We start from the raw sequence: 12,974 nt of genomic DNA, 5'->3' as shown, positions 1-12,974 counted from the left end.
TCAGTGAACAGTAGAGACTCGATTAGCATGGACAGAAGAGAGCCCAAATTTGGTAAGATAGAAAACTATTGAGAAGCAGTGTATCTTTACAGAGCCTGGCACATGGCAATGCAAAAAACATTTGTTAGTTTTTCTGCAGGTTCCCTCATTGGTGAGACTCATCTGACCACTGCTAGAAACGATGCCCGAGTGCAGAGCCAAGAGTAACCCTTGGGCATCACCAGGTGTGGCCCTAAAACCAAAACGAATGAAAAACTTTTGTGCAAAGCATATTAAAAAAAGTAAAATAAGAAATAAAAAATGCCTAACAAAACAAAACCATCAAAAGACCAGTCTACAGTATGGGAGAAAGCATTTGCAATTCATATTTCTGACAACATCTAGAAGTTAAAACATATAAAGAATTCCTAAAGCTCAATCTTTTCAGCCCTTCTTTCCTACTCCCCCTCTTGGGGGTTATTTTATTTTGATTTGGGGCCATACCCAGTTGTGCTCAAAGGTTACTCCTGGTTCTGCATATAAGCAATCACTCCTGGCAAGCTCGAGGACCATATGGGATGCTGGGGATCGAACCTAGGTTTGCCACTTGCAAGGCAATTGCCTTGCCCACTGTACTATCCCTCTGCACTAACCCTGCCTTTCTGCTATTTTAGGCAGTACCACTTAGACGAACTCGGCCATGTTGGCTGTGTGCAAGGCAAACGCCCTACCGCTGTGCTATCGGCTGGAGTGATAGCACAGCGGTAGGGCGTTCGCCTTACAAGCGGCCAAGATGACCGACCCGAGTTCGATTCCTCCGCCCCTCTCGGAGAGCCCGGCAAGCTACCGAGAGTATTCGATATGCCAGACACAGTAACAACAAAGTCTCCAATGGAGACGTTACTGGGCCCGCTCGAGCAAATAACGATCAACGGGAGGGCCTTTACCTTTACCTTACCTTTACCACTTAGAACTTTAAACCACAAATTTTTGTGTAAATACCCGTTTTTTGGGGCTGGAGCGATAGCACAGCGGGTAGGGTGTCTGCCTTGCACGCAGCCAACATGGCCGACCCGAGTTCGATTCCTCCGCCCCTCTCGGAGAGCCCGGCAAGCTACCGAGAGTATTCGATATGCCAGACACAGTAACAACAAAGTCTCCAATGGAGACGTTACTGGGCCCGCTCGAGCAAATCGATGATCAACGGGAGGGCCTTTACTTTACTTTTACTTACCCGTTTTTAATTCCTTTGTGTATACACACCCAAGGGTTAAATTGCAGGTACATACAGTTAATTCTGCTTAATTCTTTTAGGAACTGCTGAAGTTTTTGACAGAAGCTGTATTATTTTCTATTTCTACTTAGCAATGTTTGAAAGTTCCAATTTTTCCATATTCTTATTTCCCTCAAACCAATATATATATAAAACATACACACACATATATACACACATATATTACTCAAAGGAAGGAATGCATGCTATATTAAACATGAAAAGTCTCATATTGTATGATCACATTTAAATGAAATATATAGCATGCTAGACAGTAAATTGGATCAGGGCTAGAGAGGAAGTATGATGGGTAGGGCGTTTGCCTTGTATAAGGCTGACAGCAACACCCCATATAGTCCTCAAGCCCTGCCAAGAATAATCCATGAGTGAGGAGCCATCATGCCCTCAGTACCACTTGGTATGACACCCCCAAACAGACAAAAAAAAAGTAAATGGAATGGGATAGAGAGAAAAGGTGACAGGGTGATACAATTAAAAATGGCTGACTTGGGGGCTGGAGAGATAGTACAGTGGGTAGGGCATTTGCCTTGCACGTGGCCGACCCGGGTTCAATTCCCAGCATCCCATATGGTCCCCTGAGCACCGCCAGGAGCGACTCCTGAGTGCAGAGCCAGGAGTAACCCCTGTGCATCGCAAGGTGTGACCCAAAAAGAAAAAAAAAAGGCTGATTTTGGGGGCTGGAGCAATAGCACAGCAGGTAGTGTGTTTGCCTTGCATGAGGCTGACTGGGTTCGATTCCCAGCATCCTATATGGTCCCCTGAGCACCGCCAGGAGTAATTCCTGAGTGCAGAGGCAGGAGTAACCCCTGTGCATCACCAGGTGTAACCCAAAAAGAAAAAAAAAAACCCAAAACGAACTATAACAACAAAAAAAATGGCTGATTTTGTTATCTGAATCAAAACAAAGAAAATCAATGAGACCTCTCACAGTTGGCAAGATCTTGCAATCAAGAAGAGATTCCAAGTCCTCTGCATATTCAACACTGAACTCTGGAGCATCCTTGTAACATTTTTTTCTTTTTATCTACCACCATCCAGCCTAAGTACATTTGTATGGTGGAATTCCTTTAGCTCCTAAGCATGTACAGGCTTCTAAACACATTTCTTAGATTCACAGTACAAACAATCTTTGACCAAGACCTGCTAATCATGTCACAAAACATTCATCTACAGAAGATAACCATCATTCACTGATTAACCAGCAGTCATGAACGTTAATATCCTACAAAACTCCTGTTTGCAAAGTTTCTGTTACTGAAAGAGTATAACATGCCTTCAACCAGTACACAAATTATTTATTTATTTGCTTTTTTGCGTCACACCCAGCAATGCTCAGGGGTTACTCCTGGCTCTGCACTCAGGATCGAAGCTGGATCATCTGCTTGCAAGTAAATGCCCCACCTGCTTTGCTATCGCTCCAGCCCCTATACAATCTTTTAATGAAGATTTTTTAATTGTGGTTTAGGTAACATGACTACCACAGTGTTCATATTTATAGGTTTTATATACAAAGTCGCTACATCTTCCTGAGAGTAAAAATGCCTCTACCTTCCATCATTGTCCTTATGTCACTTTTTTTTTTTTTGCTTTTTGGGTCACATCTGGCGATGCACAGGGGTTACTCCTGGCTCTGCACTCAGGAGTTACTCCTGGCGGTGCTCAGGGGACCATATGGGATGCTGGGAATCGAACCCGGGTCAGCCGCGTGCAAGGCAAACGCCCTACCCCCTGTGCTATCTCTCCAGCCCGAAAGCATTTGTCTTTTTTTTTTTTTTTTTGCTTTTCGGGTCACACCTGGCGATGCACAGGGGATACTCCCGGCTCTGCACTCAGGAGTTACTCCTGGCGGTGCTCAGGGGACCATATGGGATGCTGGGAGTTGAACCTGGGTTGGCCGCGTGCAAGGCAAACGCCCTACCCGCTGTGCTATTGCTCCAGCCCCCTTATGTCACTTCTAAAGGTAAAGGTAAAGGCCCTCCCGTTGTTCATCGATTTGCTCGAGCGGGCCCAGTAACGTCTCCATTGGAGACTTTGTTGTTACTGTGTCTGGCATATCGAGTACGTCACGGGGAGCTTGCCAGGCTCTGCCATGCGGGCAAGATACTCTTGGTAGCTTGCCAGAGGGGCGGAGGAATCGAACTCGGGTCGGCCATGTTGGCTGCGTGCAAGGCAAACGCCCTACCGCTGTGCTATCGCTCCAGCCCATGTCACTTCTAAGGTGTCCTTATGTCACCTCTTCCTTCCTTCTTCAAACCCCTCCTCCCACTGCCTGAAAATCTCAAACACAATTCTCTATTATTATATATTTTTAGGTAATATGTCTGTAACAGTATTAAAATTAACAGTATTGATGTACAAAGGTACTGCATAGCACCACAACCAAAGTGTCCATGACCCTTCACTACTGTCCTGACAACACCTCTGATCCAATCTTCATTCCTCACAACCACATCCACTGTTAATAAATTTTGTAACCTAAGGCCAATGGTTTGTCATTGTTCTATACTATCTATTCCATGAGTGAGATAATCCAGTATTTGTTCTTCTCCCTCTAATTTCACTTAACATGATACCATCTGGTTCTATCCATGTAAATTCTTAACTAATAATTTTAATAATCCTTAACTAATATGCTTTGCCATTTTCCAACTCAATGATTTCTCAACTATTGGTAGGTCAAAACTCTTAGAAACATGAACTGCAAAACTGACCTTTAAACTTGACTGTCTAAAAGAAGGTTGTCAATGAGGCAAAGATGGACAGAGACAGGCTCTAGCAGTAGCCATCTGCACGATAAGCCCTCTAGAAAGTCCATCTAACCCAAGATCCTTAAGGTAACTGCATCCATATAACCACTTGGAAATTAAACTTTGTTCATTGTTCTCCATGAGCTCAACAGGAGTCTACTTCTCTAATTTCTGTCTATACTTTTTAACTGCCATAAATAACAAAGATCTCAAAGTATGAAAAATATCAATATCTAACTTGCAAACCAAACTATAAAAGTTAACTGCAAAAAAGAAAGAAAGAAAATACAGCTGCACAAACTACTCCTGGGAATCTGGTAGCTAGATACATATTCCCTGACATAGTCAAGTATTCCATTTCAACACGCCAACAATCTGGTCTTTGTTCATCAGTGCAATGGGAGGATGATGTCAGGGTCACTGAAGCCCAGATGATTCTGGACCATTAGGAGCTCTATCACTTTCTAGACAAGAGACTAATCACCAACTTTGAGTCTCAAGGGTCCTGGAAAATAACTTCTGGTGAAGAAAACACAGTCTCCAAAAACAAACACAAATAAGATCTCTCTAATGGGGGAGAGGGGTATTTGGGTACCTGTCTGAAAAAGTTAGAAGTATTTAGATACCCAGTGCTGACTGCGTACCTACCACAAAAAAGAAACCCCTTCCTCCTCTGTCACTCCTCTTTGGAGAAAGCTTCTCAAAAGACTTTCCAATAGTTACCATTTGCATTTCCTTACTTACAACTCATTTTTTATTTTTTTCTTTCTTTTTTATTTTTGTTCTATAAAGTAGTCCACAATATTTGATTACATTTAATATTCAAACACCTTCCCACCATCATATTTCAGATGTTTCCATCCCGAACCCCAACCCCTGCCCCAAAGCAGAACCAAAATAATATATTTTGTATTGTTGTGAAAAACTGCTGAAAAAGCTACAGAAAAGTTTCCTTAAAGGAAAGAGTGTGAAGATTGTTGTATTTCACCCAGAGGCCATTACCCTTCTGTAAGACATCACTAACATGCTGTGGTTGAGTCTTGTGTGCTTATTTATATATCGGGGAAAAAAAAAAGATTTCCCTCCAAGATTGGTTGCCTCCTACTTTGAATTCCATCAAATGTAGTGTATTACTTTTGGAGTATGGGGGGGTGGTGGTAGAAGTGTTGCGCAGCCACATGGTCCAGGAATAGGTTCACTCAAGGGTGAAGTTTGGCCCGAGCATGTGGAGAGTGGCCGTGAGCATGGAGGCGGTTGAGTTCCAGAGATTTTTGGCTGCCAGGGCTGGGTCTCTTGGGGTGGGGAGGGGTCTCACCCGTCCCCCCCGCCCTTCTGGGGCACCCAAATAAAACAGCCTAGCATGGGGTCCAGTGGCATGGTTATGGAGAGTGTCATGCTATGCTCCCTTCCAGGAGAGAAGGACATGCAACTCTGGATCATGGCCCATGACAAAATGATTTGGCGCCTGTCAGAGGTTGCTTATGGGCCTGACTGCTGAGTTGCCGGAAACAGGAGGATAAGGGAAACTTACAACTCATTTTAATTTGGTTTCTGCCTCTTCCAATCTAAAACTGTTCTTGCATAGGTCAAAGATGCCATCTTACTAAATTCAACAGATCATTTTCAGTATATATCTTTGCTTGATCAATTCTTTTTTTCTTTGAAACACAATCACTTCCTCTACTTTTTAAAGTAAAAACATTTTATTTGGAGGTTTTTTGTGGAAGGTGTGTGTGTGTGTGTGTGTGTGTGTGTGTAAGAGAGAGAGAGAGAGAGAGAGAGAGAGAGAGAGAGAGAGAGAGAATACACTCAAGAGAGAATGTACTTCTCCAAAGGTGGAGAGAGACTTAGCACACATCCCAGCATTAGATGTGAAAGCAGAAAAGTACACATCTCAAGTGGGAAGATGCGGATGACACATGTGTTTGGGTACCACATACACTTGGCCATGACACATGGACACAAGCAGTATATGGGCTCAACTCTCCTTGCTTTTTGTTACACATCTTAAACTTGCTTTTTATTAAACATCTTGATCCCAAAGCAAGTGTCTAAAATAACAATTAAGGATAGCTTATACCAACCTTGAAAATCCTTTTGAGTGGACCATTGAGTATAGAATGCTTGCTTTTCGTATGTATAATTCTCTGCAGTAACGACTAACATATAATAAATATACAAGCAAAATAAAATTTACCTCTCTCATCTAACTACAAAGGTGCTCAAGTGTTACTGGATTAAGCCTGCAAACCTTAAATGCAAGCCAGCTGCTATTCCACCGCAGTCCTCTGGCCACCTCTTTTTTCATGGGGCTGCTCTCTGCTACTCAACTTGGTTTTTTTGTTTTGTTTTGTTTTGTTTTTGTTTTTTGTTTTTGGCTTTTGGGACACAATCAGCTGTATTCAGGGCTTACTGCTGGCTTGAATTCAGGGATTACTCCTGGCAGAACTTGGGGGACTCTATGGGGTGCTGGGGACTGAGTCTGGGTATGTTAAAAGCAAGACAAACACCCTACCTGCTGTACTCTCTCCAGTCTCTCCTCTACACAACTTTGAAATGCTGCACCTGAAGTCTCACACTTTCTTAATCTCAATCTGTGGTTTTCAGCCTCCACTACTCAGTGGAATTAATGGAGGGCCTCTAAAAAACACCCTAGGCTACAATTTAGACCAAGTAAATAGCAAGCAAAATTTTGGGTGTGGGCTTTCAATTTAGTATGTTTTCATCATTCAATGTTTCCAACATGCAGCTAAAATGAGAATCATTGTTATAGTCTCTTCTGAGAGCAGGGAGTACACATTCAAGTATATAAAGCATTGGAGAAGGGAACAGACAAAGCAGGCCAGTCATAGATTTTAAGGAGCAGCAGGTTTTCTGGTTAATTAGAAAGCAGCTGGGATTAGCTGGGATTTATTTCCAATCAACTGTTGCCATATGGGAAATCCACCTCAACAGTGGTACATTCCATTTTTTTTTTAAGTAATAAATTTGTGTTTTCATGGGAAATTCTCAGATTTCTAACTGGCAACTAACTCACAATTGAACAATAACAAAAATCACTGGATAGGGAAAACAATACATCCGTAAGCCAGATTCAGCTGTGGGGTGCTACTCCTACTCTAAGTAATTTTATAGCCTCCAATGTGCACCTAAAAATCTGTGTCCCCGGTTCAGCCCACTGCTCTGTGCTGTGAATTTTAATCATGAAATACTTATGTGACAGCTACACTTGAAAGTCTCACCAGTTCCAAAGTGAACTGTGATTTGAACATCTCAAAATAATTTATTCCTCCAGTATTCTCTATCTCGTGTAACCACACCATTCATCTGGCTAAGGAAGTGAGAACCTTAGGACTCATTCTGAACACTTATTTCTTCCTCTCTCCCCACTATAGCATATCAATCACCACATCTGACCATTATGCCTTGTAAATATGTCTCCTGTTTCCATCTCTTTCACTACCACTTTGGTTCCAGCTACCATATTTTTAACTTTTCCATAGTATATTCAAAGACTTAGGGTTCTACATCATAGACTGGCTCAAACAAGAGAAATTAATTTTCAAACAGTTCTGGAGCCTAGAAGTCTCATATGAAGGGCAGCAGAATCAGTTTCTAGTGAGAACTCTTGTTTACAGATGACCCATCATTTTTTCTCTTTTATTTCAGGTCACCAATCTGTTAAAATCAATACTACTTTTATGTCTTCACTTAATCTTAATTACCTACTAAAGACTATCTTCAAATAAAGTCACATTACTTGTTAGGGCCTTACAGTATCAATATGAGGGAATCACAGTAGATCTTACAGTGCAGAGTTACTGTGATTAGGGTCAACTTCCTCCCACGTTTACTGTTTTCATGCAAGGTCATTTTAAAAACTTAATTAATTTTAATTGAGTCACCATGAGATACATAGTTACAAAGTTGTTCATGGTCGGGTTTCAGTCATACAATGATCCAACACCCATGCCTCCAGCAGTGTCCATTTCCCACCACCAATGACATCCAAGTCATTCGTACAACAGGCTTTAACAACAACAACAACAACAACAACAAAAGCTGCGGTGGGGCTACCAGGACCATACCCAGAGGTGCTGTGGTGTGGGGTGGGGGGGGGGGAGTGGGAGGCGAAGGAGGGGTATTACAGTAACTGAACCTAGGGCTTAGCACATCATTTGAGTCACATTCCAGTCCCAAGTGATTTCCTTTTCATAAGCACAAATATTTACAAATATGTGTATACAAACTGAACACAACAGTTTCACTTACAGGAATTTATCCTAGAAATATATACCCATACTATCATGTATATAGTACTACTGTTACAATACATCAATGGAAAGTGTAAATTTTCATCAATAATGAAAGTTAAATAATCTGTGTTGGAGCCATACGACATCGTGCAGTTAATTTAAAAACTGAGGAACTTATAAACCAAAATGGAAAGACTCTTAAGACACTGTTAAAAGAACAAGGAAATAAAAAAAGTATACAATATGCTGCCGTTTGTGTTAACAATAATCTGCATTTAATTAAATGCCCACAGAAAATATTTAGAATAATACATGAGATTGGTAAATAAAAGGCTATCCCTTTGAAAGACATGGGGAAAGTGACAGGGACAGAACCCATCATAAACATCCCGACAGTATGGGGCAGGCGCTCTACTATTTTAAGTTCCTCCTGGGACTCCAATAAACTGACTGAACTAAGTACCGCTCATGACCTCTGGTACCACATGGCCGCTGGCATCAGTGGGAACTACCCCTGAGCACAAGTCTAGATTACCCTCTTTCCCTTGCCCCAATACTGCCAGGTGTGTCCCAAGAACAAACAAGAAGTGCTTGTTAATAGCCTTCTCCTACTTTCTAAGGTTTTTTTTCTGTATCATCACTATGTTCCTATCACAATGCATACTATAGCCACACTAGCCACTGACTTCCCATAAAAGGCCCATTTCTTCTACTAGATTCATAATTCTATACTTCATTTAGTGACTTCTATTAATCTCTCAAAGTTCATCTTACCTTAAAGGTCATTTCCAAAGGAAACTTTCCTTAGTTTCCAAACAGTTCAGGAAGCGATTGATGTTTTCAGCACAACCAATACTTCCAAATTTTATCACAATTGTAATGAGGTCATTGTGTAATTATACAGGAGTATCTGACAATGTCATCATTTGCTTGTACTATTGTAATCCCAGACCTTAACCAGTCTGGCTGAGGGTAAACTCTCCTTCAGATATCTGTTAACACTCCTGACCTCAAGCTGGGTATAGTAGAAAAAGGACACATAAAGCAAGGGAGAACAATACAGTGTCACTGGAGCTAAGTTAGTAGTCTAAGTTTGTATAGTGGTTCACAACATCTGGGAATGTCAGGAAGCAGTTTTGATTGCCCCACCTGGAGTGTCTGTGTAAACATTTTGATTGTCACAACTGGAGGGGTGGTAGTAAACTATTAGTATCTATAAATAAAGGCTGAAAATGTTGCTCAACACCCTATGACATACCAGATAGCCCTCCACAACAAAGGAATTATCTGCTCCAAAATGTCAGCAGGACCAAGGTTGAAAATATCTGATTTAAAGGAGGGTAATAAGTAAAGGTGATCGACTGATTCCAGGGTATCAGGTGGGTTGGTTTGTTTTGCTTGTGGGGCAGGGTTTGGAGAAGGGAGGATAAAGAAAAGCCTCAGAAAATAAAATTTGGCTACGCATTGAGGGGTGGCAGGGGTCAGTTAAGGTGACTGCCATAAGTAACAAGGTGCCTCTGAAGAGTTTAGAAGCAAGATATGGCTCAAAGAGGAAGGCCCCTTAAGTACCCCATCCTCCAAAATCAATCAGATCCTTTATTCTCTCTTTTTTGTTGTTGTTGTTGTTTTTTGGGTCATACCTGACAATGCTAAGGAATTACTCTTGGTGGTACTTGGGGGACCATATGGGATACCTAGAGTCGAACCTTGGTCGGCCCTGTACAAGGCAAACACCCTACCTGCTCTACTATGGCTCCGGCCCCAGATCCTTTAATTTTGCTGTAACGAAACTTTCATTCTTTGGGCTAAACACTAAGATCAAGGTAAAGGTAAAGGTAAAGGCCCTCCCGTTGATCGTCGATTTGCTCGAGCGGGCCCAGTAACGTCTCCATTGGAGACTTTGTTGTTACTGTGTCTGGCATATCGAATACTCTCGGTAGCTTGCCGGGCTCTCGAGAGGGGCGGAGGAATCGAACTCGGGTCGGCCATGTTGGCCGCTTGTAAGGCGAACGCCCTACCAGTTCATTCAGACTAAAGTCAGATAAAGACAAAATCACCCTCACCGTGGAGAGGTAATGCAGTAGGTAGGGGACTTGCCTTGCTTGCATGCAATACTGATAACAGTTGTGGTAGGCCCCCAGAGCCCTGTCAAAAGTGATCCCTGAGCAGAGCCAGTAGTAAGCTGTGTGCACTGAGGGTGTGGCCCCCAAACAAAAACAAGATTAAATCACTTCTCCACAAAAAGCTGCATTTTACAATATGCAATGATTTAGCCATACAAATGAATCTTTTTATTTTTGGGGTTGGAGTTTTCTTCAAGCCCTGTGCAGGGGGTCCAGAGTCATTCCCAGTGCTACTCCCCTGGGGTTGAGTGCAAGGACCAGTGATGTGAAGATTCTTGGACTCTACCATACAGGGACCAGGCTCACCTCTGGGGATGCTTAGAAAGCCCGGACTGAAGCTGGTCAGTGCTGAGCACCCTAACCCATATGCTGCCTCCTACCCCCACAAATAAAATCTTTTACTGGTTAACATTCAGAAAGCTAGTGGATATAGTTAGTATTGAACTCAACAGCCAGATTAATACAGGTTAAAGATTTCTACAAAGCTTTTCACTTTATGAAAAACTTTGTTTCCCTTGACCTCAATTTCTGAGCTCCCAGACTGTATAAAAGATCCACATTTTTTCACGAGTATCTCATGCTGTAAGTGCTTCTGCCAAGGAGGATAGGGGAGGGGAGCCATTTGGATGCAATTGTGAATGAACTGAATGCATAAATTAGGAGTGGCCATAGGATTTTAAAAAGGCTTTCATTAGAAGTCACGGATACCACGGAAAGAAATGAAACCGAGATAATTGCTAATGGTTGAAGAAAGAAAACCGTTCCTCGCGGCATCCGACACAAGCCTGCTGCCCTCTGAGCAGGATGCGCGGGCTCTGACCTAGTATGGCAATTCTTAGGGTCTCAGCACCGGGTGCTGTTTACAAGAAACTGAGGACTGAGACTAATGAAGAACAAAGAAAAATGCCTGGCACCAATGGTTTGGGGGATGTTTTGTACATCTGCAGAAGAACACTCTGAGATTCTGGAAGGCAGTACAAATCACTCTTCTTCTTTTTTTTTTATTTTTGGCTGACGTGTGAAGAATTTTCATTTCGTGTTCTCCGACCATTTTCTCTCCTAAGAAGTCTCATTTACGAGCGGCAATTCACCATTTCTTACAGAAAACGGCGTAGAATTCCCTACAGCCTTAGCAGAGTGACAGGGCTGGGAACGGTGCGAAGGCACAGCGGGAGGTTGCAGATGCAACCCCGACTCCGCGCCGGGCCAGCTGGTTTCCATCGGGAGGGTCCCCCGGGAGAAAAGCCCCCCGGGGGCGGCGGGAAGGGGGCGGGAGGGCGTGGGGTGGGGGCTGCCCGGCCCCCTTCCACCTTGCTCTCAGGTGCTGCCCGGCGCCCCGTCCCGGCCGGGGAGCCCGCCCGCCCGCCCGCCGCCCCGAGCGGGTGACACATCCTTCTTTGGCCAGCGCGCCCGAGCCCGGGCAGGGGGCGGGAAAGGAAAATGAAGCCTCAGCGCCCAGCGACGCGACTCTCACTTCTTCCGAGACGCGGGCGCCGGCCGCTCTGCCAAGCGTCCCCGGGACGCGCTCCCGAGCCCCCCGAGAGGGGCGGGACCGGGCCGGCCCCCGCTTCCCTCCTCGGCCGGCGTCCCCGGGGCGGGCGCTCTCCGCGGCTTCCCGGCGGGCCCGGGCCCGGGCCTCGGCGGGCCGCACCGAGAGACGCCCCGGCCCGCTCCCAGGCCGGTCCCCGCCTCCAGCCCCGCCCGCCGGGCCTCCGCGCGCCGCCCCCCGGCCTCGCCGCCCCCCTCGGGCCGGCCCGCGGGCGCTCCGGGGCTGCCAGGCCGCGCGGCGGGCGACCCCGCGCCTACCTGGGCGCCCGCGGCTCCTCCTCGGCCACGGCGTGGGCTCGCGGACGGCGCTGGCCGCCGGGCTTCCCCGCGGCGCGCGAGCTGGGGCTACGGGCGCGGCGCGTGAGGAGCCGAGACCCGCGCGCGCCCCGCCCAGCCGCCCGCCAGCCCCCTCCTCCCGCCCGTCCCCACCCAGGGCCACGGGCCCTGCGCCCCGCCCGCCGGGCCCCGCCCCCGCCGGGCCCCGCCCCGCCCGCCGGGCCCCGCCCCCGCCGGGCCCCGCCCCCGCCGGCCGGCGCCTCGAAGGGGGCCGCCAGGGGCGCCGCGAGAGTCGCGGGGTCGTCGCGCGTGCGGTCCCGGCTACGGCGGCTCGGCGGGAACGCCGTGTAGAGCGCTTCCCCGCGTTCGGGACCCCGCGAGTGTCTCCGGCCTGGGCTGCTCGGCTCGTCGTCCTTAGCTTCGTTGTTAGCGTTATCGATGCTGCGGCCCGCCCGCGCGTCCTTGGCCACCCGGACTGCCCGCTGCCCTCCTCGGCCGGGTCCGGGCTGGCACCTGTGCCACCTGCCCTTGCAAAGCCAGCGGGTGAGCGAGTTGGCGTGCGGTGGCAAAGAAGAGAGGTTGTTTGCCACGTGCAAATACAGGAAGCCACGGAGAGCCAGTGCACAGTGCCGGGAATTGTGGAAACAGACAGCCTTAGGACCACCCCCCTAGGTTTAACACCCGGTAAAAACGGTCTGAGTTAAAACAGAACAACGTCCGTGGCTGGCAGGACGCAGTCAGGGATTGCCAC

General features: G+C 46.1%; 1 protein-coding gene across 2 annotated transcripts in view; it reads right to left on the bottom strand.

Moving 5' to 3' along the window:
* The window catches only part of PPP2R3A (protein phosphatase 2 regulatory subunit B''alpha), a 173,590-nt gene extending 161,249 nt beyond the window's left edge, over window positions 1-12,341 (bottom strand). For both annotated transcript variants that reach the window (XM_056121611.1, XM_056121612.1), the window contains exon 1: window positions 12,206-12,341. The gene's annotated coding sequence lies outside the window, so the exon portion shown is untranslated. The remainder of the gene's footprint in view (window positions 1-12,205) is intronic.
* Window positions 12,342-12,974: the final 633 nt, after the last annotated feature.

This window comes from Sorex fumeus, unplaced genomic scaffold (assembly GCF_029834395.1).
Source record: "Sorex fumeus unplaced genomic scaffold, SorFum_2.1 ptg000044l, whole genome shotgun sequence".
NCBI lineage: Eukaryota > Metazoa > Chordata > Mammalia > Eulipotyphla > Soricidae > Sorex > Sorex fumeus.
This window is presented reverse-complemented; position numbering and strand designations above follow the sequence as displayed.